This window comes from Thalassophryne amazonica, chromosome 1 (genome assembly GCF_902500255.1).
Source record: "Thalassophryne amazonica chromosome 1, fThaAma1.1, whole genome shotgun sequence".
In the NCBI taxonomy this organism is placed as follows: domain Eukaryota; kingdom Metazoa; phylum Chordata; class Actinopteri; order Batrachoidiformes; family Batrachoididae; genus Thalassophryne; species Thalassophryne amazonica.
The window spans coordinates 69544673-69558201 of record NC_047103.1 but is presented as its reverse complement, the minus strand read 5'-3'; the positions used below and the strand labels follow the sequence as shown (position 1 = coordinate 69558201).

The following is a 13529-nucleotide window of genomic DNA, read 5'->3' as shown; positions in this document are numbered from 1 at the left end:
AACGTGCGGAGGCTAGCTCAATAGCAGGAGACGCCTCGGCTGGCGTCACGGTAGCTGCTGAACTGAGTGACGTCACCAGTGACGTTGCAATGGCGCCCACTGAAGCCACGTCATTTGCTGATGACGTAGAGCCAGCAGTAAACAAAGGTATCGATGAGGCGATCATAGTGTGCGCAGCGACGAAACCAGCTGGAGCCGCCAAAAAAAGCAGGTCTGGGCATTGCTGAAGTAGCTGCAGCGATACTCCCTGAGGAGGATCTGATTAGTGAGGACAATGCTGCTGGTCAATACAGCGCCAACGAAGTAACCACCAACGTGTTTGAGAAGGTGTGGCTGGCCGGCGTCGTCATGTACGAAGATACAGATGATTCCATGGGAGAGGCTGCAGCCAAACGTGCTGAAGTCGAGCTGGCAGGAGCAGCAGAAGAAGCGGAGGTTCCCAGAGAGGTTGAGATCACGGTTCTCTCAGTCAGAACCGCAGGTAGTGACTTGCACGTTTCCGACGGCCCTAACTGGCAACTTAGCGATCTCGAACTGTCCCGAAGGGCTGATGTGTGTGGCTGCCAGTGGGAAGTCGGGCAAAGCTGGTGCGTCGGTGTTTGCTGAGAACAAAAGGCTGGGATGTGTGCAAGAAGCAACAACAAACTGGCAAAGGAGTGGTGGCTGGAGGAGGAGAGGTGGAGGAGATTAAATAAGCAAATGTTAACAAGGTGCACTTGAGGAAAAGGATCTAGAAAGGGGGTGTGGCTAGGGAACAAAGAGTTCAGATGGGGCAAGACAGTGAGGAAGGGAGTGCACAAAGTGGCGTGATGTAATAGACAAAGACACATGACCTGGTGCAAGAGCGTAAGTGAATGGAAACAAAACAGACTGAATCAAAGTGAGAGAAAAACATAATGGCAGGTGCAGTGTGTGGAGTGAAACTAATTAACTGGGCGTGAGGGAAACTGAGAACTATGGACAAAAGTAAAATAAAAACTGAAGGCAGAATAACAATCAAGAACAGGGTATGAACATGAGGACTGAAAATGGAACATAAATAGTTAAGCAAAACTAAACTTGGAAAATAAGGTGGTAAACACGCTATAAGAAAAACAAACTGCAGAAGGCAAAATAAACAAGTGAAAAACAATGATCAATAATGCAACAAACCAGCGGAACAAAACTAGAATGGAACTGGATTATGGCTCAAGAATGAAAAATAACAAAACAAAGTAACACAGCAAAACTGGAACAGAAGATAACCACATGATGGCAATAAATAACTAATACATCAAAGCTGGGGCAGGAGGTGAGCCAAAGGGAGAGGCAAAATAAAGATCAAGGCCTAGACCCCAGCCGGGCATGACATTTACTGTAGTTCAATTTCAATTTATTAATTTATATAGCGCCAAATCACGACAAAGTCGCCCCAAGGTGCTTCACATAATTCACAACAACACAAATTAATCTAAATTCAAAATTAAAAGCAAGAAAAGCACAGTTAAAAGATAAAACACAGTAGAATAAAAAGAAATTACAAAGCAAACACAAACAGATTAAAAATTAATGATAAGACAGTCTAAAAAAGTGGGTCTTCAGTCTTGATTTAAAAATCTCCACTGTGTCAGACTGCCGAATAACAGCAGGTAGATCATTCCAAAGAGCCGGACCACTGTAGGAGAAGGCTCTATACCCCACAGACTTTTTGTTCATCCTCGGAACACACAGAAGCCCTGCGCCCTGCGAACGCAAAGGCCTCGCAGGTACGTAGGGCTTAACCAAGTCCGCCAAGTAGGAAGGCGCCAGTCCATGAACAATTTTATAAACCAACAATAAAACTTTAAAATCCAATCTGGCAGAAACCGGTAGCCAATGAAGGGATGCCAGAATGGGAGTAATGTGGTCAAACCTTCTACTTTGTGTCAAAATTCTGGCAGCAGCATTCTGCACCAATTGAAGTCCTTGAATGCTAGACTGCGGCAGACCAGAGAATAAAGCATTACAATAATCCAATCTAGAAGAGACAAATGCGTGAATCAGAGTCTCAGCATCAGCCATAGACAGGATGGGGCAAATCTTTGCTATATTTCTCAGATGAAAGAAAGCAGTCCTTGTAATGTCCCTAATGTGGAGGTCAAAGGACAACGTAGGATCAAAGATTACCCCAAGGTTCCTCACTTTGTCAATATGATGTATAACACATGAACCTAGGCTAAGCGCCAGCTGATCAAATTGGTGCCGATGTCTTGCTGGGCCAAGAACCATCATTTCAGTCTTATCAGAGTTCAAAAGTAGAAAGTTGCTAGACATCCAACTTCTCACTGCTGCAAGACAGTCCTGTAAAGATTTTATGTGGACAGGATTTCCAGCAGCTATCGGCATATACAACTGAGTATCATCAGCATAACAATGAAAAGCAACCCCGAAATGCCGCAAAATGTTCCCAAGGGGTGCCATATACAGGGAAAAAAGCAAGGGACCCAGAACGGATCCCTGCAGAACCCCGAACTTCATGCCCTTAAAGTCAGAGGTAGTGTCATTGCACAAAACACAATGGGAACGACCAGACAGATAGTTGTCGGGGATAGTACACCATCTCGCCCTAGAACTGTGAGGATATGCTCCAGGCACCTCCCCCCACCCCCACATGATCAGTTAATTGGTGTAAACTGTTGAAAATGAATGAGTGAAGTGCAAAGGCCCCACAAATAGTTCCGGCCACGATGTAGTGCCAGTTTATTTAAAAAATGCTTCTCATTAAACATAGGTGTCTTCACACCATTGCTGTTTGCAATGAATGCTGCCCCACAGCTCAGAGTTTAATTTTGGTTCAGACAACAAAAAGGATCTCATCAGGACCAAAATGACCCTTGGATTGATTTCCCACTAAAAAAAGAACCATTTTTTTTTCTTGTGATGTTGTAGCTACCGGACATTCCACTGTTAAAGGAGATTTTTTTAATGAAAGACGTGCGGACAGATTGGTGTGTTGGCTCGCAGCCGGCGCGGCGCGCCCGCCACAGGAAAAACACCTCCATGTTGATAACCATTTGTAAAATCCAGGCGGCTTTCAGTTGAGTGAGCCAATCCATCCGCCCATCTTTCATTAAAAAAATCTCCTTTAACAGTGGAATGTCCGGATAAACTGCTGATTCTGACCTCTTCTGAAAGTTCTCTGTTCTCTCACGACGTCCTGGGTCAACAGAGGCTTAAATTTGGAGGTTTTCAGCTTGAAACAGGATGACGACGTCGCCTCGGAGTGCTGTGTGACGTCCCGCTCCATGGGAAGTCCTTAAAGCGATAGAAACAATCCAAAATCTCTCATCAGCCGTTAAAATTTTCACCACAAACCAGCTGAATTTCTCGAATGGTGTCCACTCGGATGTGCCTCACAGTTTTTGAAAAAATTTTGATCAAGCACAGCGCCAGTCTCTCAGCAACTTCTCAGGCAAAGGAATTCCGACGAGGGGGCTGGACCACTCCTTCCACAAGGCGTGCTCACAGGCGAATGATGTCACCGACAGGCGTGAAAAAACTCTCGCATGCCCACGAGAGTTCAAGCTTGGCTGATGTAATCACACGTGATTCAAAGATTCCCTGCCATAATTGCTAATATGGTCATGCTTCCTCTCAATTTCAGTTAATCACCATCTGCTAAATGTGACATCTGAAGACAGAATGGCTGCTTGCATGAAAATAAGTTCATTACTGAGCAGAAATGATGGTGTGTTCCAGTTTGAGACACATTCACAAAAATGGAACATTTCAGCAAATGCGTTGAACAATAAATAAACACTGTTTTGGAAGCAAGCCTTTGATTTTTTTCACTCCAATGCAGTGCATCCAGCAAAAAAGCTTTATACGGCTGCAGGAAATACGTCTATGTTGTCGGAATGACACTTGTTGATGCAGCCTATCCACCATTCCTAAGCCTCTGGACTTCAAGCAGGTGTTTATTTTCTATAATTATAATCGTGCAGAAATGAAGTGAATAGAATTGAATAAACAAAGCCTTGAGCCAAAGCGTGGATTCTATTTACAGTGAATAATTGGTATGGGTATGTCTAGACTCTAGCCTATTAGACACAGCTTATCCGACCACACCGTATCAGATATTACGGCTCATATTAATCTGAGCAAATAATGAAAGGGAGAATGAAAAATGCACCTGAGGCAAATCTGTGGGTTCTCTCAGAGAATAATAAGTGAAAAACCAAGATGACAAGCGCATCGCAGGACTGCATCACAGAAGGAACTTGGGTCATGCACTGATGTTTATCGCCTCTGTTAAACGACTGATGGATCTCTAATCTTGTGCTGTGTTTGTGAGGAGCACGTAGTGTATGGCTTACAAGTATTTTTGTACTGTTATATAAGTGATGTGCCATGACTGGACATGTTTTTGTTGTCATATATTATTCTCAGAGAGAGGGAAATTGTGTCACATTTGATCTTGTGAAACTGTCTCAGAATAAATTACATAAACTTACATATGAATTTGGCAATTTCACAGCTTGTTAAGAGGTGGCAGTTATAGCTCACTTTTCCCTCTCTAATGCGACACAGACTTACTATTTTTCAACTGACACCCACAATCACTGATTTTTTTTTTTTTTTTTTGTGCACAGCAGCAATCAAAGAGGTTATGGCCGTTACAGAGGTTATGGCCTCTGACCTCAAGGGTCCACATTAGCAATGTTATTGACATCATGTCTGTGCCCATGTTGGACATTCTAGACATTTTTTTTAGCATTTGAGATCTTTAGAAAGACACGTGGATGAATGAATAAATAAATTACAGTATGTTGCCAAGAGAGAGAAAGAGAGAGAGAATGGGAACTGAGACAGAAAGCATGATATACTACTACTACTACTACTACTACTACTACTACTACTAATAATAATAATAATAATAATAATAACAATCAGATGTTATAGGCAGACAATTTCATATTAAATGCCTTACTCAACACAAAGATATGAACCCAACCAGACACACCCATTGTCTAAGACCAACTTCTTTGCTTTCAATGTGTTTCAGTGTTTCCACTGGTGGTGAAAGTGTTGGATTTTTCACGGGATTCACGTAGTGTGTGTCTGCAGTGACATCCTACTAAAAAGACACTGCGGGCAAGTTGATCTTGATAGTACATCAAGATAATGGACAGAATGTTATAATATTCTTTGGTGTAATGGAACTGGCACAGTTCCTCATTATGGTAGAGAGTAGAGTTGAAATGATCACAAATCCTGCAGCTGGGAAAGGCAGGGACAGAGCCTACCCCCAGACAGTGCACAGTGTACAAGTGGTGGCACTGGGGTGGAGGAGGGAACATCTTGTCTGTGATCTGAAAACAGTTAAAGGTGAGTGAGAACTAAGGAGTGGCTTCCATCTGGCCACTCTACCATACAGGCCTGATTGGTGGATTGCTGCAGAGATGGTTGCCCTTCTGGATGGTTCTACTCTCTCCACAGAAGAATGCTGGAGAGAGTGACCATTGGGTTCTTGATCACCTCCCTGACTAATGCCCTTTCCTCAGATTCTCAGTTTAGACTGCGGCCAGCTCTAGGAAGACATCTGGTGGATCTGAACTGCTTCCATTTACAAATGATGGAAGCCACTGTGCTCACTGAGACCTGCAAAGCAGCAGAAATGTTTCTATACCTTTCCTCAGATTTGTGCCTCGAGACACTCCTGTCTCAGAGGTTTACAGGCAATTCTTTTGACTTCATGCTTGGTTCGTGGTCTGACATGCACTGTCAGCTGTGGGAACTTATATGTAGACAGGTGTGTGCCTTTCCAAATCATGTCCAATGAACTGAATTTACCCCAGGTGGACTCAAATTAAGCTGTAGAAACATCTGAAATGTAGTGAATTAACACGAGTAATCAATTTTACCTTGAATAAAATTTTGGGGCACCACCTTTGACTGTGTGATTTTATAACAATGGTATAGTATCAGTATGTTTTAGAATCAGTCAAAAGGAAATATTCCAGTTGGAAGCTCTACAGATCAAAATCTGATACCAGCTGTTCAAGAAAATAAATCACAGACAACCACATACATTTAAATATTTATTTAACTCAGTCAGGGCTTAAACAGAACAGGACAGATCACAGTAATGCAATTTTATGACAATAAAGTTTAACGGACAATTATTATATGACGGTTGTGTAATATGAACAACTTGCAGGAATTTAAGAATGAATTACTTCCTTGTCTGCAGAGAATTTATTTTGGCATTTGTTAAAGTGAGATATTACTGATGACAGGGAATAGAATTAAAGCCACTCCAGCCAGATTCAGACAGAACCGACACCTTTCTTTGGCGATGTGCAGGGTGTCTCTGTGATCAGGTGCTGGCAGTCGCTGGCTTTCAAAGTCGATGATCCGCCTGTCTCAACAGCTCACTTGCTGGACCCTGACAGAGGAACTCACCACATGACTGGTTCGTACATGGTCACCAAGGGTTGCTTTCAGCGGTCAGAGCTTTGTTGATCCTCTAATGGTGGTTCAAATTGCTACATGGCTTAGGCTGACGTGGATGGGTGTATGTGCGGTGAGGATGCTGTCTTGGACTGTCAGAATAAAGGTTTGAGTGTTTTATACTCTATTCAACAAAAAGTTGAGTTTACTAATTACTTGGAAGAAAGAAAAAGTATACTTGTTGCACACAAAGACAAGAAATCAAAATCCACAAAAACGTGGTCAGACGAACAAAGGCCAGTAAAACACTGCTACAAAAGGCTGTCACAACTTAGGCTTTGATTTGGGTTTTCCCTCTTTCTTTTTCCTTTCATGTGCCCCAGCCTTGATTTACTAGTTATTTTATTTTCATCATGTGTTTATTCTCTGTTCTGTTTTGCTCTGCCCGGTTGTTTCTTTGATAGTTTTATCAATTTCTGTCATTAGTTCAGTTCAGTTCTAGTTTTCTTCAGACTGTGTGTATGTTTGCCTTATTGTTCATTAGTTTATCACTTGTTTATTTTGCTTTTCTCATTTATGTTAACAGATATGCTGTAATGTCAGGTTTTGCTTTCTGTCATTATGTAGTCTCTGTTTTTCTTTTAGTTTGTTTCACCACCTTGTTTTCTTAGTCAATTACAGTTTAGTTTTGCTTAAGTATTTATTTTCCATTTTATTCTCTGATCAGTTCTCATGTTCATGCCCAGTTCATTGTAATATTTTATTCTGCCTTCGGTTTCCATTTTAGCTTTATTCTTAGTTTTTCCTCATTGCCATTTGTTTGTTTCCACTCCACGTCGCTGCACCTGTCACCATGTCTTTGTCCCTCACTCATATTTGATTGTGTTGTCACTTCATGCCACTTCACCAGCTCTTGTGTCATCGTCTCTCTCTGTGACTTTTGTGTTTCTATTCACTCACACTCTTGGCACCTGCTCGTGCATCTTTGTGTCTTACCTCACTCCACCTTGTGTTGACTTTACTCACATCTTGCAAAATCCATAATCTTTATTCACTAGCCATCTCCTCCCAGACACCACGCTGCTGCTCGTTTGTTGTCTTTGTACACTCACCAGCTCTGTATCCAGTCCTGTTTTTGCTTTGCCGTGTACCCAGATCCTGCTTTGTATTTTTGACTGCAACTTTTTTGCCTCATCTCTGATCTGTCTGCCCATGCCTCTGAACCCTGCTTAACCATGACTGCGTTTTTGCCTGACCCTGTTTGTGCTTCTGCTACGCTGACTGATCACCTGTGTACCGAACCTGAGCCTGAATTAATAGAACTACCAGCCTTTTCACACTACTCCTTTTTCTACCGGAGGATGCCAAATGGCACCGCTGGGGTAATTTACAACTCATTAGGCCACCTTTTCTTATGTGAATGCAGCCATTAGATTGAAATGTGCCAGTACCAGAGTCACCAGCAGTTTGAGCCTAAAGGGGCTTTCACAGTGGCACATTCGTACAGCTGCTCATTACAGCGTATCATCTACGCTGTAATGAGCAGCTCTCCGCCCACTTCACAAGGAGCTCAAGCTCAGCCACATAATTAATCAATCTTTCCAGGACATCCAGATGTTGGAGGATTGCAGCTTTTAGGCGAGGGCTTAAAAACCTCATGATAAAATCACACCGATAAAATCACAGCCGACAGGAGAAAACTGAAAAAAAAAAAAGGGAAGTGGCTTTTTCTAGCAGCATAAAATCACACTGATTTTCCAGCGCAGCGATGTGTTCTGCTCAGCCGTCCGGGGAGAACTGAAAAAAAGGGCGAAGTGGCTTTTTATAGCGGCAAAAGAAACACACGCTACACACGCAGCTATACGAACAGAATGAACACTCGAGATACGCGCGTACTCCGGGCGTATTAAAATAGCCACACACGCCGCAATACGCAGTTCTACTAATGGAATGCACAGCGGAAAAAAATGAGCACGCGCGTATTTGGGGCGTATTTCAACTACTCACAACGCCGCAATGAGCAGCTGTTTGTTATTTCACTCATCACTCACTCATCTTCAACTGCTTACTCCAAGGGTCGTGGGTCGTGCGAAAGTGCACTGTACGTTCAGGAACACAGCATTGGCCAGTCACTGTATTTTACAACCTGACTGACATTGCAACACTGAATGCACATCTGCTTTTTATATACTTGGGTTCTGTCTTTAGAGTTACTTCTTACAAATGTAACTGAAACTATTTATTAACTTTTTTATGTAAAAAAATAAATAATCTTGACCAAACAATTACCAAAAAAAATAAAAACATTTATTCTCAACATGGCTCAGACTATTTGGTTCTTTTGAGGAGTGGGTCTTTTTCACTTTGGCATTCCTTCCTGTCCTTCTCCCTAACCCCCACTGAGTAGTGTGTAACAGCCTCATTTACATAACACTGGTGACAAGCTGGGCTGTTCACAGCCGCCATTTGGCACCACCTTGGGATTTAAAGGAAGAAGTGGCATTTGGCACCACTCTGGTAGTTCTAGTATTAAAGACCATGATTTCTTTTACACCCAAGCGTAGTCCAGAAGTCTGCAGTGCGGGTCCTACAACTTCAGCTGTCTGGCACCCACCCATTCAAAGGTGAACTGTCCCAGAAGCAAATAAAAGAGAAAAACAAAGGCAAGAAAGAGTTGGAAGAGCTGACCGCATCTCCCAAGGGACATTTACTTTTAAAGGGTCTTTAACTCCACCCCCAAGATTTCTGGGTAGTGTAGTCTTTGACTGTGTTTCTTTGTCTAAGTGACAATAAATCATTTGTACCAATCTTAAATTTCCACTAGCAATGTCCCGTAATAACAGAGTCCTTTGCAAAATAAGGACTTTTGAAAAAACACACTATGACCATAATATGAAAACAAGAAAAGCAGCAGATGGCTGATAAGGGTGATAAGAAAAAACAAAGTCCCCACAAAGAATGCTCTTAGGAGGTGATGAATTGATTAGAGGGGAGGTTTTACTGACAACTCCATCCTGCATTGGGCTCAGAAAAACATTGGTTGGCATGTTGACCTTCAATGGGCCATGGGAGTAGGGATGATTCTCCTTTGAAAAAGGGTTTATAGTCTTTGGGTTCATGCAAACTCAGGAAAGTTTAAAGTTGATCACAAGGTTCTCACTACACAAGGATAATCAATGGAAACAGGATGCACCTGAGCTCAATTTTGAGCTTCATGGCAAAGGCTGTGAATATGTATGTACATATGATGTCTGTTTTTTTTAATTGTTAATATATTTGCAATTTTACATTGTCATTATGGGGTACTGTGTGTAGAAGTTTGAGGAAAAATGAATTTCATTCATTTTTGAATAAGGGTGTAACATAAAATGTGAAAAAAGTGAAGCAGTGCAAAAACTTTCTGGATCCACTGTATAATATGCTGCATTTCTTACCTGTTGGAGCTTCGCGTATCAGACTGAGAAATGTCTCAACACAGATGTTGGATAATGCTGATATTTTTGCAAGAGAATGAATATCCAAGCCTTAATTTTCCTAGTGCTTCCAGACTAACTGTCTAGTTGTGAGACATAAACACTAACTAGTGCCTTAAAATGATGACTGGATATGTATTTTTAGGTAATCCTTCAAACAAACTGTAAAATAATTAGGCATCAAGGTATTTTCAAGGTTAACGTGATCTCTGGAGTAGCTATCCTCAATGACTCATTTAAAGCAGTTTAAATTGGTGTTTCACATTTGATGTTATTTACTATTGTACACAGACTTTTTGGACTGAACTTTTTTCCTTCCTTGTGCCAAAGCCTATCTGACAGTTTATCGGTTGAAGGTGAGAAATGTGCGAAAGCTTGAAGGCTGTCATAACTTTGGGTTGTACCTCCCAGAGGGCACACCGGGTGCAGGCTTCAGTGCCGTTACAGGCAGTGTGGGAGTCCACATTGTGGCCCTGTCTGCGTCTCACTGCACTTTGACGTGTTAGTTCTGTCTGGTGTGAATAAAATTATACTTACCAGCAGACTACCAAGAAAAAAAAGGGTTTTTAATATAGATTAAATTGGATCCCACTGAGAAATCCAGTCTAAAAACAATGACAATGCGTTTAGATTCTTTCCATGACACTGCCCCAATGGCAGAAATGTGTTTTTATTAGTATGTTTTTTTTTCTTCCTCATTTTGGCTTGTATTTGTGTTACTGTGACCTTGATGATTCCTCAAGACCTTTTTTGCTGATTCTAGAATTCATTGAATATTTCTTTACCCGCCACAGAGACTACTTTCAACATATCCACTTCTGTGTATTATTTGAGAAATTACATTGGAAATCCCCTCGCTCTTGCCTGTCAATAATAAATTATTCATCTAAAAACTGTATGTGTCTGTCCAAAAAGTAACGGACCTTTTTATTTTTTTCAAATCTATATGGATTTGAATCATGTGTGCTTGCATCAGCCAAGCTTGAACCTTCGTGCACATGCGTGAGTTTTTTCACGCCTGTCGGTTGCGTCATTCGCCTGTGGGCAGGCTTTGAGTGAGCACTGGTCCAGCCCCCTCGTCGGATTTTCATTGTCCGGGAAATGGCTGAGCGACTGCCGCTTTGCTCCATGAAAATTTTTTCAGAAACTGTGTGAGACAGCCAGGTGGAAACCATTCGCAAAATTCAGATGGCTTTCGGTGAAGATTCTATTGGCGTCACACAGATTAAGGACCATTACAACCGGATTAAAGACTGCCCACACCGACGCAGGGCGGGCTGCGCTCTGAGCGGCCATCAACAGGCTGAAACGACCAGATCATTTCCAAAGTGAAGGCTGTGTTGATCCGGCACGTCGTGTGACTACCAGAGAAATCGCAGAAAATGTGGACATCAGCACTTTTGCGGCACATTCCACTGTTACAGGAGATTTTGTAATGAAAGACGTGCAGAGGAATTCGCGCGTCGGGATGGAGCCGCTCATGGTGCACAACAAACACCTCCGTGTTGGAAACCATTCAGAAGATTCAGACGGCTTTCGGTGGCTTTTCAGTCGAGTGAGTATCCGAGAAATTGTGTAACAGCTGGGCATGTCACAACTTGTCCTGTGAGACTTCCAACACGGAGATGTTTTTTGTGCGCCGTGAGCGGCTCCGTCCCGATGCGCAAATTCCTCCGCACATCTTTCATTACAAAATCTCCTGTAACAGTGGAATGTGCGTGAAAAAACTCACGCATGCGCATGAAGGTTCAAGCTTGGCTGATGCAAGCACACATGATTCAAATCCATATAGTTTTTGAAAAAAAAAAATAAAAAAATGTCCGTTACTTTTTGGACAGACCTCGTAGAATGCATCTTGAAAGTATTCACAGCACTTTATTTTTTCCACATCCTTTGGCAGTAATTACAGGCTCACGTCTTCTTGAATATGATGTCACAAGTGGAGCACACCTATATTTGTGCAGTTTTCCCCCATTCCTGTTTGTAGCACCTCTCAAGCTCCATCAGGTTGGTTGGGGAGCGTCCGTGCACAGCCATTTTCAGATCATCCAGAGGTGTTCAATCAGATTCAGGTCTGGGGTCTGGCTGGGCCACTCAAGGACATTCACAGAGTTGTCCTGAAGCCACTCCTTTGATATCTTGGCTGTGTGCTTAGGGTCATTGTCCTGCTGAAAGATGAACCGTCACCCCAGTCTGAGATCAAGAGCATTCTGGAGCAGATTTTCATCCGGGATGTCTCTGTACATTGCTGCATTCACCTTTCCCTCAAACCTGACTAGTCTCACTGTTCCTGTCACTGAAAAACATTCCCACAGCATAATGCTGTCACCACCATGCTTCACTGTGGGGATGGTGCTTGGTGTCCTCCAAACATGATGCCTGGCATTTACGCCAAAGAGTTCAATCTTCGTCTCATCAAACAAGAGAATTTTTTTGGTCTGAGAGTCCTTCAGGTGCCTTTTAGCAAACTCGAGGTAGGCTGCCATGTGCCTTTTACTAAGTGGTGGCTTCCATCTGGCCGCAGAGGTGATTGTCCTTCTGGATGGTTCTACTCTCTTCACAGAAAAATGCTGGAGATCTGACAAAGTGACCCTCGGGTTCTTGGTCACCTCACTGATTAAAGCCCTTCTCCCCCGTTCACTCAGTTTAAACGGGCAGCCACCTCTAGGAAGACTCCTGATGGATCTGAACCTCTTCCATGATGAAGGCCACTGTGCTCATTGGGACCTTCAAAGCAGCAGAAGTGTTTCTATACCCTTCCCCAGAATTGTGCCTTGTCTCAGAGGTATACAGACAATTCCTTTGACTTCATGCTTGGTTTGTGCTCTGACATACACTGTCAACTGCGGGACCTTATTTGTAAACAGGCATATGCCTCTCCAAATCATATCCAATTAACCCTCTGGGGCCGACGCTGTCGTATACGATGGCTAAGACCAAGCTTTACTAAATTATAAATAACTTTTTAATGATATGAGATAGAAACTTACTTTTGTTTTTTGCTGAAAAGTTAACTCCGCAGACTTTCGAGCCAGCCATCAGCCATCTATGTACTCCTCATAGAAGCTGTGTGATGATGTGTGCAACGTGAGTGTCCAATCAGAATTTGCTCACTGTCACATGGTTTTCCAAAATCAAATCGTAGGGCAGATTTACCTCACGTGAAAAGCCAAAGATCATTTTCAGGAGTGATATGTTACTAGTTGGCCCGTTTGAAAAGCCCCGTGTGCTCCAATGAGTACATACTATTCCAATGCGCCCTGCACCATTACGCACAGCGAAAGTGAAAGCAGACGGAGAGCCTCTGATGACAATACGACATGCTCAAACAAAGAGTGTGTAACTATCAGGATTGCTCCACTAGTTTGCATGTGAATGTTATTGGATAACTCTGTTGCTTTCTCTGGGTAAAGCACTGTTTACCATATCAAAATAACAAAAACGCCAAGACCATTTTGTATATATTGTTCAAAATGTGCATTTATGTTTGTTGTTTCAACCTTTTTGTTGTACAGTCTTTCACACAAGACCTCAGATTACCTTCATAAAGTGTCAAAACAGTTGTTTATTATAGTTTGCTGTGTGTTTTGAATAAACATGTGTGGAAAATTATTTTTTGCTTTTTTTTTCTTTCTTTTTTCTGAT

General features: G+C 42.4%; 1 long non-coding RNA gene across 1 annotated transcript; it reads right to left on the bottom strand.

Moving 5' to 3' along the window:
* Positions 1 to 5383: 5383 nt before the first annotated feature.
* On the bottom strand, positions 5384 to 12610 carry LOC117519682. Its single transcript, XR_004563390.1, has 3 exons — positions 12446 to 12610; positions 7408 to 7411; positions 5384 to 5449 (listed from the first exon to the last, which is right to left on the bottom strand). It is a non-coding gene; the product is annotated as an uncharacterized LOC117519682 (long non-coding RNA).
* Between the last annotated feature and the right edge of the window lie 919 nt (positions 12611 to 13529).